General features: G+C 46.8%; 1 long non-coding RNA gene across 1 annotated transcript; it reads right to left on the reverse strand.

The window, feature by feature from the left end:
• Positions 1-11,937: 11,937 nt before the first annotated feature.
• Positions 11,938-20,643, reverse strand: LOC135057633 (uncharacterized). The gene is made up of 2 exons (XR_010244252.1): positions 20,181-20,643; positions 11,938-14,499 (listed from the first exon to the last, which is right to left on the reverse strand). It is a non-coding gene; the product is annotated as an uncharacterized LOC135057633 (long non-coding RNA).
• Between the last annotated feature and the right edge of the window lie 353 nt (positions 20,644-20,996).

A 20,996-nucleotide genomic window follows, 5' to 3' on the forward strand; every position in this document is an offset into this window, starting at 1 on the left:
TTCTTTTCATATATCTTCTTGGTAATCTGTGAAGTATGATCATATGTGCTCACATGTATCATCCGATTATCAGTAGCCTTCTTAGGTACTTTATCTTTTGGATGATTATACCGATGATATGCTTTCTTGATACATCTCTCAAGTGTGTTAGGTGAGTACCCTCGTTGCATAAACCTGGACTTCATCTCATCAATCTGTAGCTGAGCAAGTTCATTAGAGGAATTAATTCTGAGTACCCTCAGGAACTGGGAAATCGGTAGACTTTCCTTCAGAGTGGGAGGATGTTGGCTCGTAGCCTGTAGCAATGTGTTCCTATCCGTCTGCTTACGGAACAAAGTGGTACACAGTCGAGGACCCTCCCTCCACACAGTTACGTCTAAAAAGTCTACAGAATGTAGATCCATGTTAACAGTAAACCTAATTGGTTCATCTAACGCATTAAGCGTTTCAACCATCTTAGTTACTTCGTCCCCAGTGCCAGACCACAGCAAAAAAACATCATCAATAAATCTAACGTATATTAAACATTTATGTCCAAATTGGCGAAAGATATAATTACGCTCATATATGGCCATATATAAATTGGCGTATGCCGGCGCCAAATTAGACCCCATGGCCGTGCCATTTACTTGGGCAAAAAATGTAGAACCGTACAAAAAATAGTTCTGCTTCAAAACCAGTTCCACCAGGCTGGTCAAAAATTCAATAGGAGGTTGTTTGTGAGCTGCTTCAATCAAATGTCGCCTAATAGCATCAATGCCACACAGTGATGGCATTGATGCTATTAGGCGACATTTGATTGAAGCAGCTCACAAACAACCTCCTATTGAATTTTTGACCAGCCTGGTGGAACTGGTTTTGAAGCGGAACTATTTTTTGTACGGTTCTACATTTTTTGTCCAAGTAAATGGCACGGCCATGGGGTCTAATTTGGCGCCGGCATACGCCAATTTATATATGGCCATATATGAGCGTAATTATATCTTTCGCCAATTTGGACATAAATGTTTAATATACGTTAGATTTATTGATGATGTTTTTTTGCTGTGGTCTGGCACTGGGGACGAAGTAACTAAGATGGTTGAAACGCTTAATGTGTTAGATGAACCAATTAGGTTTACTGTTAACATGGATCTACATTCTGTAGACTTTTTAGACGTAACTGTGTGGAGGGAGGGTCCTCGACTGTGTACCACTTTGTTCCGTAAGCAGACGGATAGGAACACATTGCTACAGGCTACGAGCCAACATCCTCCCACTCTGAAGGAAAGTCTACCGATTTCCCAGTTCCTGAGGGTACTCAGAATTAATTCCTCTAATGAACTTGCTCAGCTACAGATTGATGAGATGAAGTCCAGGTTTATGCAACGAGGGTACTCACCTAACACACTTGAGAGATGTATCAAGAAAGCATATCATCGGTATAATCATCCAAAAGATAAAGTACCTAAGAAGGCTACTGATAATCGGATGATACATGTGAGCACATATGATCATACTTCACAGATTACCAAGAAGATATATGAAAAGAATTGGCCACTTTTAACTACTGATCCAAGTTTGAAATTACGTGGTATTAAACCCCCGATGTGTGCATATAAACGAGGTCCCAATCTGCGACAACTTTTGATGCGTCCCACTTTGCAACCAAGTGTGGGACCATCGAGTTGGTTGCGCTCTGGAAGGACCGGATGCTTTAAGTGCAAGGGGTGTACCACATGCAATTCTATGGTCAGTGGTAAGGACTTTCGCCATCCACATAATGGCACCAAAATTTCCATCAAACATAATGTGACGTGTACCAGTGCTTTTGTGGTTTATATAATTATCTGCCCCTGCGGACTCTACTATACAGGGATGACTAAGAGATCCTTTAGGGATAGGATGGCAAACCACAGATATTCCATCAGACAAGCCATTGAATTGGGCAATACTGACAAACCAGTTGCTAAACATTTTCTTCTTGCTAATCATCAAGTAGCTGCATTGCGTTGTATGGTCATTGACCACGTTCCTGAACCCATACGGGGTGGAGATCGTATTCTAACTTTAAAAAAGTGTGAAGCAAGGTGGATTCATAGACTGGACACCATAACTCCACGCGGGCTTAATGAGAACAATCCACTTAACATATTCATTCATTAAGTAGTATAGAACAGAGGTCAATTATTGACCCCTTTCCCTAGAGGCACAGGGTTACTGTTTATATTATTGTTTGTTTTATTGGTATATTGGTTTGGTGTTGGTGACAGTGATCACCATATATTGAAATTTTAATCTGGGGGTACTATTGGGTGTATTGTTTCTGCCGGGTCCTCTTCTGTAGCATCATCTTTGATTATGTGCTATGCTATTAGGTTTAAAGGTTTCATGTTTGATCCCCACATCTTATCGGTGATATTCTGCCGAGGGATTTTGGGATTGATAATACCTTTGTTATGATATAGATATTGATAAACTGATTAATCCTAATGTACTGTTTATATATCTGCAACCTATGAGCAGTGTTATTACCCTGTCTTTGTATTCCAGTTTTTTATTGATACAGTCTGATATCATGTGATTTGCTGATATAGAGCCCATATGATATTGAGTTAATCCTCTCAATGTGAAGTAATTATTATGCTTGTAATCTGCTTTATATATACTATGCAAACTATTGGATTGCGACATATTTTGTATACCATATCAGACATGTATGATATTAAGGCAGTTTAACATCTGGGTCACATTGCGATATAGGTGTGAACCCTAATTTAATTTGGGTCTTGTTATTGTGGGGAGCAGCATGGAGCACAATCTAGACTTATACGTCTTTTTAGCATTTCCGGGCTTTGTAATCATTAGTTGTATGTGGTTACCCTGGCTACGAATAGCAAGTATGACACGCTCTAATGCGCGGTTAGCACATCACTAAAATGTGCGCCGCGCTACCATGGTTACCGGTGACGCGTATGGATTTAACTCTGTAGCCATGGTAACGCGCGATACGGATGACGTATTTCCGGTAGCTCCGGACGCGCGGCGCAGCGTTCACAGCTGTCTCCTGTGTTTGAATAATGATATCTATCTCGGTGATATGCATTTTGATTCTTGCTTGCTCTGTGAGTCCAGGATGTTATATTATATACATAACGGGGGGTTGTTGAATCACATTGCAGGTATCCTATTTGGGTTGATTACATTGTTGATTGATATTTGATGGGCTATATAAGGGGACCCGGCAGGCAGTGTCAGTATGTGTGTAATTGGCATGCTGTTTGGATGTCTCCATTGATTGTCCTGAGAAAGGCCCTAGGGGCCGAAACGTCGACACACTATTGGTGATTATAATGTATCAATAAACCTTTATACTCTTATGGACTGGTGAGTGCCCTCTGTTGGATTTTCCAACACACCTGGTATATATATATATATATATATATACTAGGTGATTCATCGCGCCCTACGGGCGCTCTTCACACCGTCGTAAGGGGCTACGCCCCGGTAAACTCAACAGAAAAGTGAAGGAGTAGAATAGTAGATGGTGAAGTTGTGGTGGAATGGTGTGTTTGGAGGGTGCGTCTATTGTGTTTTTGTGGTAGCGGTGGGTGAATTGTTTATGTGTGTGGCAAGGTGAAGTGGATGTGGTGTTAGGGTGTTTGTTGGGGGTAGAGGTGTGTTATGTTAGCAGATGTTGGAGTTAGAATTGGCGTATTAGTGGCTTTAGGCTATGGGGGTAGTCTTGTGGGGTAGCTGGTGTTTTAATGGTTTGACTGAATTAGTTGGGTGAAGAGGGAGGGCGGTGGGTGTGCGATAGGGTTAGGGTGGTGTGTGGCTGGATTGTGGAGGGTGTTGAAGGGAATGTGTGTGGTGGAGTGTTTTTTGTGAAGGGTACGTAGTTTGGCGTGTGGTTTTATGAAATGCTGTGGGTAATGATTTATGGTCCTTGGGCAAGTGTGTGGAGAGGGGTCACTGCCTGTATATGTTTTTGCGTAGGGGTGAGGGATGGTGGTGGTGATAGGAGGTGTAGTGTGGGATGGAGTTGGGTGGCAGGGGGATGGGTGAGAGGGTTTAAAGTTGGCATGGGTGGAGGAGGTCCACATAGGATGGGTGGTTGGATGGTGGAGGGTTTTTGTGTGGGGGGGGGGGGGGGAAGGGAGGGGAAAGGGCAGTGGAGGGTGCGTGCGTGTTGTTAGGAGTATGGAGGGTGAGTGTGTGCGTGGGGGGAGGAGTGGAGGGTGCGGGCGTGTTGTTAGGAGTGTGAAGGGTGAGTGTGTGCATGTGTAGGGGGGGAAAGGGAAAGTGGAGGGTGTGGGCGTGTGTGTGTGTGTAGGGGGGAGGGGAAAGTGAAGTGGAGGGTGCGGGCGTGTTGGTAGGAGTGTGGAGGGTGAGTGTGTGTGGTTGGGGGGAGGGGAAAGTGAAGTGGAGGGTGCGTGTTGGTAGGAGTGTGGAGGGTGAGTGTGTGTGTGTGTGTGTGTGTGTTGGGGGGAGGGGAAAGTGAAGTGGAGGGTGCGGGCGTGTTAGTAGGAGTGTGGAGGGTGAGTGTGTGCATGTGTAGGGGGGAGGGGAAAGTGGAGGGTGTGGGCGTGTGGAGGGTGTGTGTGTGTGTAGGGGGAGGGGAAAGTGAAGTGGAGGGTGCGTGCGTGTAGGTAGGAGTGTGGAGGGTGAGTGTGTGTGTGTGTTGGGGGGAGGGGAAAGTGAAGTGGAGGGTGCGTGCGTGTTGGTAGGAGTGTGGAGGGTGAGTGTGTTGGGGGGAGCGGAAAGTGAAGTGGAGGGTGCATGCGTGTTGGTAGGAGTGTGGAGGGTGAGTGTGTGTGTGTGTTGGGGGGAGGGGAAAGTGAAGTGGAGGGTGCGTGCGTGTTGGTAGGATTGTGGAGGGTGAGTGTGTGTGTGTAGGGGGGGAGGGGAAAGTGAAGTGGAGGGTGCGTGCGCATTGTTAGAAGTGTGTGTAAGGTAGAAGTGGTTGCAGTGTATGTGGTGATAGGTGTTGGTATGTGTGGGGCCATGAGGCTGCTACTTGTTTCCCCCCTTGTGATGGACAGGGTGCGAGTGGGGCTTGGTGCAAGTGGTAGGATGGGTGATATGGGGGGCACGTCATACGCAAGTGGGTGAGTGGGGGCGCTGTCTGCACAACACGGGGTAACAGTAACACAGGCCATAGCTGTACATGCGGCATCACCCTGACAGCACGCCACACCTGACTCTGTACCAGCGCTATCTCTGTCGCTGCTGCTGGCTCGGACCCGACGACCCTGCTGGACGTTTGGAAACAGACAGATTCGTGGGGTCGGAGGCAGCAGCGGTGAGAGAGATAATGCTGGTACAGAGTCAGGTGCGGCGTGCTGTCAGGGTAATGCCGCATGTACAGCTATGGCCTGTGTTACCCCGTGTTGCGGACGGCGGGTCCCGGCCAGCGTGTCAGTGGCTGCATGTGGGAACAGGCGACAGGCTGGTGCAGAGGGAGGGGTGTGGGGTGCGGGTGTCAGTGGCCTCCCGGGCAGTGTGTCCCGTCTGTGGCATCGGTGGCTGGATGCTCTGCTCCCCCCACCGCCGGCTCCGATCCCTGCGGCACACAGCCGCAGCGGCCTCTGCTCCCCCGCACTGCCGGCTCCGTTTCCCGCGGCACACAGCCGCAGCGGCCTCTGCTCCCCCGCACCGCCGGCTCCGATCCCCGCGGCACACAGCCGCAGCGGCCTCTGCTCCCCCGCACCGCCGGCTCCGATCCCCGCGGCGCACAGCCGCAGCGGCCTCTGCTCTCCCCACCACCGGCCCCGATCCCCGGGTCATACATCCGCAGCGGCCTCTGCTCCCTCCACCGCCGGCCAGTGTGTGCAGCGGTAGTGGGGAGGGGGGAGCGGTGTGTGCGGCCTGGGTGTGGAGGGCATTTAGTTGTGAGTGTGTGGCCGCGTCTGCAATCTTAAAGAGGTTAGCGGCGGCCTCGGTTGCGGGTGTGTGTCCCGCCGTGGTGGGGAAGGTGGGTGTTTGCATGGGGAAGGGTGGTGTGGGGTGCGCCTGGCTAGGTGGCCATGCCTACCTGGCAGTGTGGGGCGTAAGTGTGCTGCTGGCTTGTGGCAGGGAATGGTGGGTGGAATCTCTGGCTGATGCTCCCTTCTGCTATTGGTGTGTGCTGTGCTGACACTGGGACAGGGCAGGAGCTGCTAAGTCCGCCCAGGTCTGTGACTCCACCTAGCGTTAGAAATGCAGCCACAGAGTCACAGGGCTAATATTATATTTAATAGGATAGCAATGGTGCGGCACTCAGAGACATTTTTCCATCAGAGAATAAAACTCACGGACACAGGGGTCACTGGATTCAACGTTTCAATCCCCACAGGATTTTTGTCAAGAATCCTGTGGGGATTGAAACGTTGAATCCAGTGACCCCTGTGTCCGTGAGTTTTATTCTCTGATGGAAAAATGTCTCTGAGTGCCGCACCATTGCTATCCTCTATTCATTTGCTGTGAGGGCACCAGGATTGGTTATAATATTTAGGTGGAGTGCCGGGTTTGTTGTATTTTGTGTGTATATATATATATATATATATATATATATATATATAGTACTCCAAGATAAAACGGCACTGGACGCAAAGAATATGAAAATGAGATGTATTGCAACAACAACAGCTGTTTCAGGGCAGCAGCCCTTTCCTCAAGTTAACAGCAACACTACCAACAAATGGACAAGTGTTGGTAGTGTTGCTGTTAACTTGAGGAAAGGGCTGCTGCCCTGAAACAGCTGTTGTTGTTGCAATACATCTCATTTTCATATTCTTTGCGTCCAGTGCCGTTTTATCTTGGAGTACTGCATCTGATATTTTGAAAACGCTGCACGGAGGCCAGTTGTGTTCATTTAATCTAAGAGTGCCGACTGAACTGCAAGTATATATATATATATATATATATATAAAGAGAGAGAGCAGGCATCTGGCACTCTGATCAAATATAAACAGCGTCCCTGGGTGCCCTTCCAAAGGCAATGATAGGTGTGGTTTGGCGGATGGCACTCCGGGAGATAAATGAGGCAAGAAACCAAAGGTAAGATCTTACCTTTGGTTTCTTGCCTTATTTATCTCCCGGAGTGCCATCCGCCACACCACACCTATATATATATATATATATATATATATATATACACACGTGTGTGTGTGTATATATAATAAGATTTTACTTACCGATAAATCTATTTCTCGTAGTCCGTAGTGGATGCTGGGACTCCGTAAGGACCATGGGGATATAGCGGCTCCGCAGGAGACAGGGCACAATAATAAAAGCTTTAGGATCAGGTGGTGTGCACTGGCTCCTCCCCCTATGACCCTCCTCCAAGCCTCAGTTAGGATACTGTGCCCGGACGAGCGTGCATAATAAGGAAGGATATTGAATCCCGGGTAAGACTCATACCAGCCACACCAATCACACCGTACAACCTGTGATCTGAACCCAGTTAACAGTATGATAACAACGAAGGAGCCTCTGAAAAGACGGCTCACAACAAGAATAACCCGATTTTTGTAACAATAACTATGTACAAGTATTGCAGACAATCCGCACTTGGGATGGGCGCCCAGCATCCACTACGGACTACGAGAAATAGATTTATCGGTAAGTAAAATCTTATTTTCTCTGACGTCCTAGTGGATGCTGGGACTCCGTAAGGACCATGGGGATTATACCAAAGCTCCCAAACGGGCGGGAGAGTGCGGATGACCCTGCAGCACCGAATGAGAGAACTCCATGTCCTCCTCAGCCAGGGTATCAAATTTGTAGAATTTAGCAAACGTGTTTGCCCCTGACCAAGTAACTGCTCGGCAAAGTTGTAAAGCCGAGACCCCTCGGGCAGTCGCCCAAGATGAGCCCCCTTCCTTTTGGAATGGGCTTTTACAGATTTTGGCTGTGGCAGGCCTGCCACAGAATGTGTAAACTGAATTGTATTACAAATCCAGCGAGCAATCGTCTGCTTAGAAGCAGGAGCACCCATCTTGTTGGGTGCATACAGGCTAAACAGCGAGTCAGATTTTCTGACTCCAGCCGTCCTGGAAACATATTTTTCAGGGCCCTGACAACGTCAAGTAACTTGGAGTCCTCCAAGTCCCTAGTACCCGCAGGTACCACAATAGGTTGGTTCATGTGAAAAACAGAAAACACCTTAAGGAGAAATTGAGGACGAGTCCTCAATTCTGCCCTGTCAGAATGAAAAATTAAGTAAGGGCTTTATATATGATAAAGCCGCCAATTCTGACACACGCCTGGCTGAAGCCAGGGCTAATAGCATCGTCACCTTCCATGTGAGATATTTTAAGTCCACAGTGGTGAGTGGTTCAAACCAATGTGACTTTAGGAAACTCAAAACAACATTGAGATCCCAAGGTGCCACTGGGGCACAAAAGGAGGCTGTATATGCAGTACCCCTTTTACAAACATCTGAACGTCAGGCACTAAAGCCAGTTCTTTCTGGAAGAAATTCGACAGGGCCGAAATTTGAACCTTAATGGACCCTAATTTTAGGCCCATAGACCCAGTTGGAATTCCTCTGTAGGGGCCTTCTTGGCCTCACACCACGCAACATATCTTCACCAAATGCGGTGAAAATGTTTTGCGGTTACATTCTTCCTGTCTTCGACCAGGGTAGGGATGACTTCATCTGGAATGCCCTTTCAGGATCCGGCGTTCAACCGCCATGCCGTCAAACGCGGCCGCGGTAAGTCTTGGAACAGACAAGGCCCCTGCTGGAGCAGGTCCTTTCTTAAAGGTAGAGGCCACGGGTCTTCCGTGAACATCTCTTGAAGTTTCGGGTACCAAGTCCTTCTTGGCCAATCCGGAACCACGAGTATCGTTCTTACTCATCTCCCTCTTATGATTCTCAGTACTTTTGGTATGAGAGGCATAGGAGGGAACACATACTCTGACTGGTACACCCACAGTGTTACCAGAGCGTCCACCGCTATTGCCTGAGGGTCCCTTGACCTGGCGCAATATCTGTCTAGTTTTTTGTTCAGGCGGGACGCCATCATGTCCACCTTTGGTTTTTCCCAACGGTTTACAATCATGTGGAAGACTTCCCGATGAAGTCCCCACTCTCCCGGGTGGAGGTCATGCCTGCTGAGGAAGTCTGCTTCCCAGTTTTCCACTCCCGGAATGAACACTGCTGAGAGTGTTATCACATGATTTTTCGCCCAGCGAAGAATCCTTGTAGTTTCTGCCATTTCCCTCCTGCTTCTTGTGCCGCCCTGTCTGTTTACGTGGGCGACTGCCGTGATGTTGTCCCACTGGATCAATACCGGCTGACCTTGAAGCAGAGGTCTTGCTAAGCTTAGAGCATTGTAAATTGCCCTTAGCTCCAGTATATTTATGTGGAGAGAAGTCTCCAGACTTGATCACACTCTCTGGAAATTTTTTCCTTGTGTGACTGCTCCCCAGCCACTCAGGCTGGCATCCGTGGTCACCAGGACCCAGTCCTGAATGCCGAATCTGCGGCCCTTTCATAGATGAGCACTCTGCAGCCACCGCAGAAGAAACACCCTTGTCCTTGGAGACAGGGTTATCCGCTGATGCATCTGAAGATGCGATCCGGACCATTTTTCCAGCAGATCCCACGGAAAGGTTCTTGCGTGAAATCTACCGAATGGGATCGCTTTGTAAGAAACCACCATTTTTCACAGGATCCTTGTGCAATGATGCACTGATACTTTTCCTGGTTTTAGGAGGTTCCTGACTAGCTCGGATAACTCCCTGGCTTTCTTCTCCGGGAGAAAACATCCTTTTCTGGACTGTGTCCAGAATCATCCCTAGGAACAGTAGACGTGTCGTCGGAAAAAACTGCGATTTTGGAATATTTAGAATCCACTCGTGCTGTCGTAGAACTACTTAAGATAGTGCTACTCCGACCTCCAACTGTTCTCTGGACCTTGCCCTTATCAGGAAAGCGTCCATATTTCTTTTAAGAAGAATCATCATTTCGGCCATTACCTTGGTAAAGACCCGGGGTGCCGTGGACAATCCAAACGGCAGCGTCTGAACTGATAGTGACAGTTCTGTACCACGAACCTGAGGTACCCTTGGTGAGAAGGCAAATTTGGACATGTAGGTAAGCGTCCCTGATATCCAGTGACACCATATCGTCCCCTTCTTCCTGGTTCGCTATCACTACTCTGAGTGACTCCATCTTGATTTGAACGCTTGTATGTAAGTGTTCAAATATTTCAGATCTCACCGAGCCGTCTGGCTTCAGTACCACAATATAGTGTGGAATAATACCCCTTCCCTTGTTGTAGAAGGGGTACTTTGATTATCACCTGCTGGGAATACAGCCTGTGAATTGTTCCCAATACTGCCTCCCTGTCGGAGGGAGACGTTGGTAAAGCAGACTTCAGGAACTTGTGAGGGGGAGACGTCTCGAATTTCCAATGTACACCTGGGATACTACGTGTAGGATCCAGGAGTCCACTTGTGAGTGAGCCCCCTGCGTGCTGAAACTCTTGAGATGACCCCCTACCGCACCTGAGTCCGCTTGTACGGCCCCAGCGTCATGCTGCGGACTTGGCAGAAGCTGTGGAGGGCTTCTGTTCCTGGGAATGGGCTGCCTGCTGCAGTCTTCTTCCCTTTCCTCTACCCCTGGGCAGATATGACTGGCCCTTTTGCCCGCCTGCCCTTATGGGGACGAAAGGACTGAGACTGAAAAGACTGTGTCCTTTTCTGCTGAGATGTGACTTGGGGTAACAAAAGGTGGATTTTTCAGCTGTTGCCATGGCCACCAGGTCCGATGGACCGCCCCTTTATACGGCAATACTTCCATGTGCCGTCTGGAATCTGCATCACCTGACCACTGTCGTGTCTTCGTCTGGCAGATATGGACATCACATTTACTCTTGATGCCAGAATGCAAATATCCCTCTGCGCATCTCGCATATATAGAAATGCATCTATAGTCAATAAAATCTTGTCCCTGTCAAGGGTATCAATATTTTCAGTCAGGAAATCCGACCAAGCCCCCTCAGCGCTGCACATCCAGGCTGAGGCGATTGCTGGTCGTAGTATAACACCAGTATGTGTGTATATACTTTTAGGATATTTTTCAGCTTCCTATCAGCTGGCTCCTTGAGGGCTGCCGTATCTGGAGACGGTAACGCCCCTTGTTTTTATAAGCGTGTAAGCGCCTTATCCACCCTAAGGTGTGTTTCCCAACTCGCCCTAACTTCTGGCGGGAAAGGGTATACCGCCAATAATTTTCTATCGGAGGAAACCCACGTATCATCACACACTTCATTTAATTTATCTGATTCAGGAAAAATTACAAGTAGTTTATTCACACCCTACATAATACCCTTATTTGTGGTACTTGTATTACCAGAAATATGTAACACCTCCTTCATTGCCCTTAACATGAAACGTGTGGCCCTAAAGGAAAATACGTTTGTTTCTTCACCGTCGACACTGGAGTCAGTGTCCGTGTCTGTGTCTGTGTCGACCGACTGAGGTAAATGGGCGTTTTTACAAGCCCCTGACGGTGTCTGAGACGCCTGGACAGGTACTAATTTGTTTGCCGGCCGTCTCATGTCGTCAACCGACCTTGCAGCGTGTTGACATTATCACGTAATTCCTAAATAAGCCATCCATTCCAGTGTCGACTCCCTAGAGAGTGACATCACCAATACAGGCAATTTGCTCCGCCTCCTCACCAACATCGTCCTCCTACATGTCAACACACACGTACCGACACACATCACACACACAGGGAATGCTCTGATAGAGGACAGGACCCCACTAGCCCTTTGGGGAGACAGAGGGAGAGTTTGCCAGCACACACCAAAAACGCTATAATTATACAGGGACAACCCCTTATACAAGTGTTTTCCCTTTGAAAGGATATCAGCCTCTTCTTGTACCCCTCGATTTGATGGCCACTGACGTCAGTGAGAGCAATCCTTAAAATTACAGATTATACACGACACCATGTAATTAAGAATCACTCTCCGTTTATTGTTCATAACAATGGTATATAAGGCATCATTGTCTAGGGAGGGATTGGAATGTCCAGGGAGGGGTAGGCAAAAGTAAATACTTTATTGGTTTAACTTTACTGCATAGGAGGGGTAAAACAGGCTACATGGGGGGAAGTAGGATACAGCCTAGTACTTCATCTAGGGGTGGTGATTTCACACAGTTCCCAACAAACTATGGGTGGAGCTATATTCATTTTATGCAATGCAAGCTAAATCCAAGGCAAAAGAAAAAGAAACAATATTTACACAATGCACAATGACAGAGGAGATTTAACCCTTCAATCCCCTCTTAGAATCATGATTGTTATACGACATGATTCTTCTGTAGAGCCCCCTTTTTGTTTCTCCAATTTTTTTAGATATTGAACATAATCATCGGGGCCTTTGCTATCAGAGGAGGTGATGGGGCTAGTGGTAACATCATAATACATCAAGACTGTGTCAATACCTTTAGATGTGAGTTTCTTTCCACAGGGAATCACACAATAAACTATGAGACCTATAAAGATTAAAGTTATTATTATGAATATACTTATTTGCACAAGAGCCTGTTTCCAATTTTCAATCCACCCAAAATATTGGCTCCATGGGTTATCAACACCTGAATTTTTCTTAAGTTCTATGGATAAGGTTTCTAATTTGTTTATGGCTAAAGTAACCTTACCATTGGGACCAGTGTTGTCAGGAATATATGTACAACAGCCTTCCACCTTACTAATGTAAACACATGTACCGCCTTTTTCTGCTAGAATCATGTCAAGGGCCATTCTGTTTTGAAATGTCATTTGGGAAGTGGCTTCTAGCTGTTCAGCTATACCTTTAAGAGCATCTTTGGTATCATTAACAAATCTTTGTTGGTTATAATATATATAATTAATCCAGGCTACGTTTTTATTTACAGTTACTATAGGGAACAATGATTCAAAACCCGCAGCCACTTCATCTCTAGCTTTGAACTCATTTGGAACACCTCTTGGGACCCCTATAGCATCAATGTATACGTGGGGGTCAAAGCTACCTCCTGGGAGTGCTCTTTTCTTTCGATTAGCAGGAGTATTAGAGGGAGGAGTGGGGTCATCGGTGATCATTAGGAGTGGCATTATGACTTTGGCTAGGGCACACTCACCATACCATGGTGTGTCTAATTTAGTTCTAAGCTTCATATCCCCACATATATAATAAATGTCACCTAGTGATCTAGTTTGGTTAACTAAAACAGTTGTTCTTTTATTTGCACAGTACCCTGGTGGGAAGGTTTTTAAATTTCTACCTGTGGTAGTGTTAGATGTGTAACAGGTATAGTTTCCAGGATATATGGTTATGGTGCTTCCTGGGTTGGGATTTTTTGACAATATGGGATATTCCCTTTTCCACATTTCGCACTGACTGTCATTTGTTTTGGTGTCATTAAAAAGGCTGAAAAAACAATGTTCCTGTTCTAGGGGTATATTAAGGGGCACTGTACCTAGGTGGGGCCTAGATTTGCCACAGACATAGCAGTTACTTTTATTATGTTTGCTAGCACTATACTTCATCCATTCTAACCAGAAATTGATGTCAGAGAAACCAGTTTCAATAGCTAGGGTGTCTTTAAAGGTGGGATTGTTAACGGCCATCATATCCTTGAAGGTGGTTATATGAGGTTTCAAGAGGTTGGGGCGTGGTTTAGGGGGCTTGAGCTGGGCATACTTTTCATTGTTAAGCATATCCTGTAACAAGAATGGTGTAAGGGATGGGTTTAAAAAAAAAGGATTCACCTAGGACATAGGTGCCTGCATCAGTAGACTGGGGATGTTTTATGCTTAATATGAATTTACTATCACATCTGTTTTGTCTATGAAGGGTAAGACGGGTAAGCAGGGACTCACCATATTTGTCTTTTCTTGAGAGAGCCTCTTTGGGCTGGTATCCATAACTATGGCCAGAATTCCATCCCACTGATCCCCAATACGCACATTTATTTCCCCAATATTTACTAGTAACACAAATATAGGCTTCAGTGGGGGTATTACGTGTACCATACTGATCACACTGCCAGGCATAATGTTTGTTAAGACAGGGAGCAATGGTACAGAAATCTATTTTATAGGCGGCAACCTCAGTATTGGAGGAGTTATACCAAAATGTGTAGGTGCCGGATTTTTGTGTAATGTCTACTTCAGCTGTAGCTTGGCAAGTGAGGACCATTAGGATTATCAACATAGTCCCCAGGATAGAGGTAGGGGACAGGTTCCTCATCCTCCTCTGTTCTTCTGTCTTCGCTAGGTGGGAGGTCAGGGCTGTCTGCCCCCGTTCGTACCTCGCTGGAATCACTTGCTTCCCTCTCTAGGTCTGGTCTAGGAACCTTTTTCACTCGGGATGCATGGATCCAGGTGGGGCTTTCCTCTGTCAGGACTGCTGTTCTGGTTACTGCTACGACCTCTGTCTCTGGACCGTAGGTGAAGTCTCCTGGGTTCTTGTTCCTGGGGAGCACCTTCACCACGACTCTGTCTCCGACTTTAAAGGGGTGTGTAGGTTCCTGTGGATTCAAAGGGTTTTTACAAACAACCTCATGTTCAATTTCATTCAGTTTTGTTATCAGGGACCTGACATACTCTTCTCTGATGAGTTCTAGATCTTCCTCCTGTATTACTAATGGTTTCTTAGCCCAGGGTGTAGGAAAAGGCCTACCCATTAGTATTTCAAATGGGGAGTAACCCAAAGTCTTTTGTGGGGTCATTCTGATCTCTGCTAGGATAATAGGAAGGACCTTCTTCCATTTATGGAAGGTACCCCCTGTGGCCTTCCTAAGCTTGTCTTTGAGGGTCCTATTCATGCGTTCTACGACCCCTGAACTCTGCGGGTGATACGGGATGTGGAATTTCCATTCCACCTGCAGGGCCTTTACCAAGGCCTGTGTAATTTTTGCTGTAAAGGCGGAGCCTTTATCACTATTGATTTGCAATGGGCACCCCCATCTGGGGATGATTTCCTGAGTTAGGATCCTAGCAACTGTCTTTGCATCCTCAGATTTAGTGGGGAATACCTCTGGCCATCGAGAGAACATGTCTACAATGACCAGGGCATACTCCTGTTTACCAATACCTGGGATATGGGTGAAGTCAATTTGCAGGTGTGTAAAGGGTGTGGTGGGGTATTCAAGATGCTGATGTTTTGCCTTGTCAGGGTTGTTGGGGTTGTTTCGCAGACAAGTGATGCATGTGCACTGGACTGGGGTATACAAGGTTTCCCCTCTTTGCAGATTAATCCTGTTTTAGGATTCTTCTGCAAAACTGGGTAAGTCCAGTCAGCTAGGTCGGCATTGGAGGCTGAGGCCTGCAACTGGGTGATCAGGTAGTGGTTGTCGAGAGCTGGGGGGGTCATGATGGACATGTGGGCCTGAGTGATGGGCTGTGAGGCCGCATGTTTGGCAGCAGAGTCAGCAAGAGCATTTCCAAGGGAGACTGCATCCTTCCCCCCCGTGTGTGCCCTGCAATGGAGGATTGCAATGTCAGAGGGCAGGGTTATGGCATGCAGAAGGTCAGAGATGAGTTGGGCATGTGATATGCCTTTTCCATCAGCTCCAAGGAAACCACGGCGTCGCCAAATGACCCCATGGTCATGCACGACGCCGTACCCGTATTTGGAGTCAGTGTAGATGGTGACTGGTTTATTCCGGTAAAGGTGACAAGCCCTTGTGAGAGCAATGAGCTCTGCAGCCTGTGCTGACTGGTAAGGAATGGGCTGTGCTTCCAGAATAATGTCAGGGAGAGTGACAATAGCATAACCCGCTTGGTACGTGGTGTCATTGGGTCTGCTACAGGAACCATCTACAAAAATGACATCCGCGTCGGGGACAGGGACAGGGGACATGTCCAGTCTGGGGGATGTTTCTGACTCAATGGAAGCTGAGCAGTCATGGGGTTCAGGAGGGTGGTCTTCAGGACCTTTGAGCCCCAGTAGAGCGTTGAGAATGGGTGCAGGACCTGAAGAGTTGGTGGCATACTTAATGGTGAGTGAGGGGTTGTTCAAAAGGAGAACCTCATATCCACTGAGGCGCTGAGCTGACATGTGTTGTGTGTGTAACCCTTTTAAAATGGTTAGAACATCATGAGTGGTGTGAAGTATTGTTGTGTGGCCTAGGGTGAGTGTGGTGGCCATTTCAGTTACCATTGCACAGGCTGCAAGTGCCCTGAGGCAAGCAGGCATACCTTGCACTGTGACAGGCATTACTTTGGAAAAAAATGCCACTGGGCGCAACTTTCCTCCATGAAACTGTGTGAGCACCCCCGCCATGGTTTTACAATTGTCCCTTGCAAACAAATGAAAAGGTAGTACATAGTTGGGGAGGCCAAGTGCCGGACTTTTCATTAACATACACTTTAAGCTTTCATATGCAGTTAACATTTCTTGTGACCATTGTACAGTGTTAGGTTTGTCTTTCAGTGTGGCTTGTCTCAAGATGTTATCATAATAGGAACAATCAGATATCCACTGTCTGCAGTAATTTACCATACCCAGAAAAGACAGCAGTTCTCTCTGGGTAGTTGGGGTGACCAGGCCCAATACAGACTGAATGCGCTGTGGACTGACTTTCCTTTCCCCCTGAGTGAGCACAAAACCTAAGTAATCCACATGCTTCTTACACCATTGCATTTTTGTTTTGGACACCTTGTGTCCACATTCACAGAGCCAGTTTAACAGTGATATACCATCCTCCCGGCAGGCCTCCTCAGTTTGACTACAGAGCAGCAGATCATCTGCATACTGTAGCAGGACTGAACCATGGTGAGGGTGCCAGGGCCCCAATGTGGCCTGGAGTACAATGCTATACACAACAGGTGCGTCAATGAAGCCCTGGGGTAAACGACACCAGGTGAGTTGCTTGCCCTCAAAAGAAAAGGCAAAAAGTAACTGTGTCTGTGCATCCACTGGAATGCTAAAAAATGCATTTTTTAAATCAATTACCGAAAAAAATGCAGCATCTGCAGGGATAGCTGAAATGAGTGAGTTAATGTCAGGTACAATGGGTGCTATAGGCACAATGAGTTGGTTAATTGCCCTAAGGTCTTGTACAAACCTTACACTGCCATCTGACTTAGCAACTGGGTTGACTGGTGTGCAGTAAGGTGAAATTATGTGTCTGAGAATGCCTTGTTGGAGAAACTGTTGTATCATTGGTCTAAGACCTTCAACCTTCTCTTGTGACAAGGGGTATTGCTTTTGATAGACAGGTTGTGTGTCAGGTTTCAGGGTTGCTCTATATGGTGTGCAAGGAATGAGGCCAGTGTCATAGGGACCCTCCGACCATAGAGCAGGGTTTACTTTGTCAAAATCAGGTGTAATGTCTGTTGCTTCCCACACCGGTAGGTGTGGGGACTCAACCTCCAGGCCACTGCCAGTGGGTGAAGGGAGAATGGAGATTTCGAGTTTGCTAAGAAGATCCCTTCCCAGAAGATTAATTGGACATTCAGGTATTACAGTGAAATTGTGTTTACCCATATACGTGCCTCCCGTGGTTCTGACACTAAGGGCATCTGTCAGGTAAGCATCTGTGGGTATCCCATTGATTCCCATTGAAGGAGCAGTCTTTTCCAAATGACCATCGTACAGGTCGACACACAAAACACTAGTAGTTGCCCCGCTATCTACCAGGAAAGGGATTGCTCTCTTTCCTATAATCAAGGTTAGTAGCGGTGGGTCCTTCCAGTGTCTGGTGAGTTGGGCAAAGGCTGGGATACCCTCCTCCGGGCCCCGTCAGCGGGAGGGATCCTGCCAGTCAACCCGGAATCGGACATGATCCTGAAAGGGGTTGTTGTGTGACTGTCGGGGATGATCCCGGGAGGGAGCCGGAGCTTGGGGCTGTCGGTGGTTTTGTGGGGGACAAGGGCAATCCCTTGCCCAGTGATCGTCCCTTCCACAGTTGAAGCAGGAGGTTTGTTTCCTGCTGGCAGAGTCAGGGGGGTGGGGTGGCCTGGCTTGTGGGTTTTGATATCGGGCTGGATTGCGGGGTGGGCCAGTAAAGTGCTGCTGGCGTCTATCTCCCCGGTTTCTGTGATTTTGGTAATTATGAGTTGGGGCATTCTGCAAGGGTTTTTTAACATCAAAGCATCCTGCAGCTTCCTTTTCATATAAGTGCTTTTCAAATTCCTTAATATTATCAGAGGTCCAGGAAGAAACACCTTGCTTAACAGGGACCATAACAGATGGCAACAAGTTATTTACAAAGGTAGAAATTAGTAAATGGTCTGTATCTACAAGAGTAAGACCTGCATCTTCAGACCAACACTTTTTAAACCTCTTCCAAAACTCAGTGACAGTTTCAGTGGGCTTTTGTTTACATGCTACGGCAATGGGAAGAGAAGCCCGGGTTTTAAAAATCTCTTTCATATGGGTCTCAATTTCCTTCCACATCTCCGTTACACCGTCCCCAGTATTGAGAGGGTAGCGAACGGCATCGTTAAGGATGGTAGGAGTGTTTATGGTGGGAATCTTTTTCCAATCCCACCCGTTGTAATGGTCTATAACCCCATCTATGATCAGCTTCATATCTTCTTGAGTATAGCTGCGTCCTGTGCAAGCCTTTTTCAAGTAAGCTATGCAGCCGTCAGGTGCAACAGTGGGTTTGGGACAGTTCTTAACAATTCTGTCTAAATCCTCTATTTCAATGGGTTTCTTTAACAACTGATCCCCTACTGTCATGAAGGGCAGGTGGGTGGCGACACCGAGGAAACCAGTGCCGGATCGCGTTGTGGAGGGGGTGAGAGGGTTGTCAGTAGCAATAGTTAAGTCAGCGTTGCGGCGGGAGGCGGTTTGTCTGTTAGGAGTAGGGGCACTAGGGGCGGGGGTGGTTACGTCTATGTGGAGGGTACTGTCAGGGGGGGCTATTCCTCCTGAGCCTCCTTCTCCTTCCCCTTCCCCTCCTCCCCCTCCCCTTTGCATCGGCATTCGTGACAAAGCAACTGAGCTTCCTTCTCCTTCCCCTTCCCCTCCTCCCCCTCCCCTTTGCATCGGAATTCGTGACAAAGCAACTGCAGCTAACAGATCTGTGTCTTTTAAGGAGGGGTATAGGGGATTGTAAGGCGGGGGAGAAGAATTTTTCAGAAACTTGTTGCTTCTAAATTCCTCAGCTTTATGCAGTCTGGAAGTTACAGATTTTATTCTACGCTGTTTCTGCTTGATATTCTTGTCATACCAATGAGGTGCTATCGTGAGCCATTGCTCTCCTCCAGCACGCATATATGTCATGTCCCATTGTGGGTCATGATCGTACCATGGCCAGGCTTCCTTGTCTTCCAGACAAAGACCTTTGACCATGTCCATATAAAAGGGATAATTAATACCGTCACGGGGGAATGGACTGGGGCTGCCAACTTTCTCTGTCCATCCTGCTAAGTTATCCACCCAAGGGTTAACTAAATAATAATCTGTGGTGGAGTTACGGGCAACATATTCCTTACATGTTTCTCCTGGTAAAGGTGGGGGGTAAATGACTGTCTTACTCTGACCCCCTCCCATAGTAAAGAATACAATCTACACCAGCTTTCTACGCAATTTCTACAACAACTTATAACAACTGTCTATGCAATATCACAACAAAAATGCAGTTTAAAAAAAAACCTTCTATACAACTTCACAACAAAAAGACTTTCTATGCAATTTACAAAAACTTTCTATGCATGCATTAGTTAACACCAGTTAATTAGTCATTGACAATATCACAATATTATCTGTATAATGAGAACATGAAATCTTTTGACGGGTACGCTTACCTTCGTACAAGATGTCAGAAAAAATACAGCGTTTTAAACAGGAAGCAAGAAAAGTGTTTTGAGTAAAGATATCTGGCAGACGAAAACTTACCAGCCGTCTGGACCAAACATAAGAACTTATCACACTACAAACATACAAGAATATAGGCGATCAAATCGGGGTATTTTCTACGTTACGTATAGACCCCAGGTCTATTTTTTAAGTATCCCAGATACTAACGTCTTTGGAGAATTGCGCTTTTCTCAGACGTATCTTTAAGTCCCAGACATTAAAGATTATATGGTATCCCTGATACCTGTTTTATGTTTTTACATAAAACTTCGTAATATTAAGTCCCGGACTTAAATATTACCTTGTCACGTGTTCCCGGAACACGGAGCGAGTTCAAATTCAGTGTTTGAACGCAATCCCTTACGGAAAAGACAGACAATGAATTCTCTATCTTACCGATTCGGGGGCGATCAACTGAATCCAGGACTGAGCCCCCACTTGAAAGGATATCAGCCTCTTCTTGTACCCCTCGATTTGATGGCCACTGACGTCAGTGAGAGCAATCCTTAAAATTACAGATTATACACGACACCATGTAATTAAGAATCACTCTCCGTTTATTGTTCATAACAATGGTATATAAGGCATCATTGTCTAGGGAGGGATTGGAATGTCCAGGGAGGGGTAGGCAAAAGTAAATACTTTATTGGTTTAACTTTACTGCATAGGAGGGGTAAAACAGGCTACATGGGGGGAAGTAGGATACAGCCTAGTACTTCATCTAGGGGTGGTGATTTCACACAGTTCCCAACAAACTATGGGTGGAGCTATATTCATTTTATGCAATGCAAGCTAAATCCAAGGCAAAAGAAAAAGAAACAATATTTACACAATGCACAATGACAGAGGAGATTTAACCCTTCACCCTTATAGCATTTTTATATATGTAATCATATCGCCAAATAAGTGCCCCCCCTCTCTGTTTTAACCCTGTTTCTGTAGTGCAGTGCAGGGGAGAGCCTGGGAGCCTTCCTCACAGCAGAGCTGAGCAGGAAAATGGCGCCGTGTGCTGAGGAGAATAGGCCCCGCCCCCTTTTCGGCGGGCTCTTCTCCCGGAGTTTGTGAGATCTGGCAGGGGTTAAATACATCCATATAGCCTCAAGGGCTATATGTGATGTATTTTAGCCATAAAAAAGGTATTATACATTGCTGCCCAGGGCGCCCCCCCCAGCGCCCTGCACCCTCAGTGACAGTTGGTGACTGTTGGTGAAG

Source organism: Pseudophryne corroboree, chromosome 1, assembly GCF_028390025.1.
Source record: "Pseudophryne corroboree isolate aPseCor3 chromosome 1, aPseCor3.hap2, whole genome shotgun sequence".
NCBI classification, from domain to species: domain Eukaryota; kingdom Metazoa; phylum Chordata; class Amphibia; order Anura; family Myobatrachidae; genus Pseudophryne; species Pseudophryne corroboree.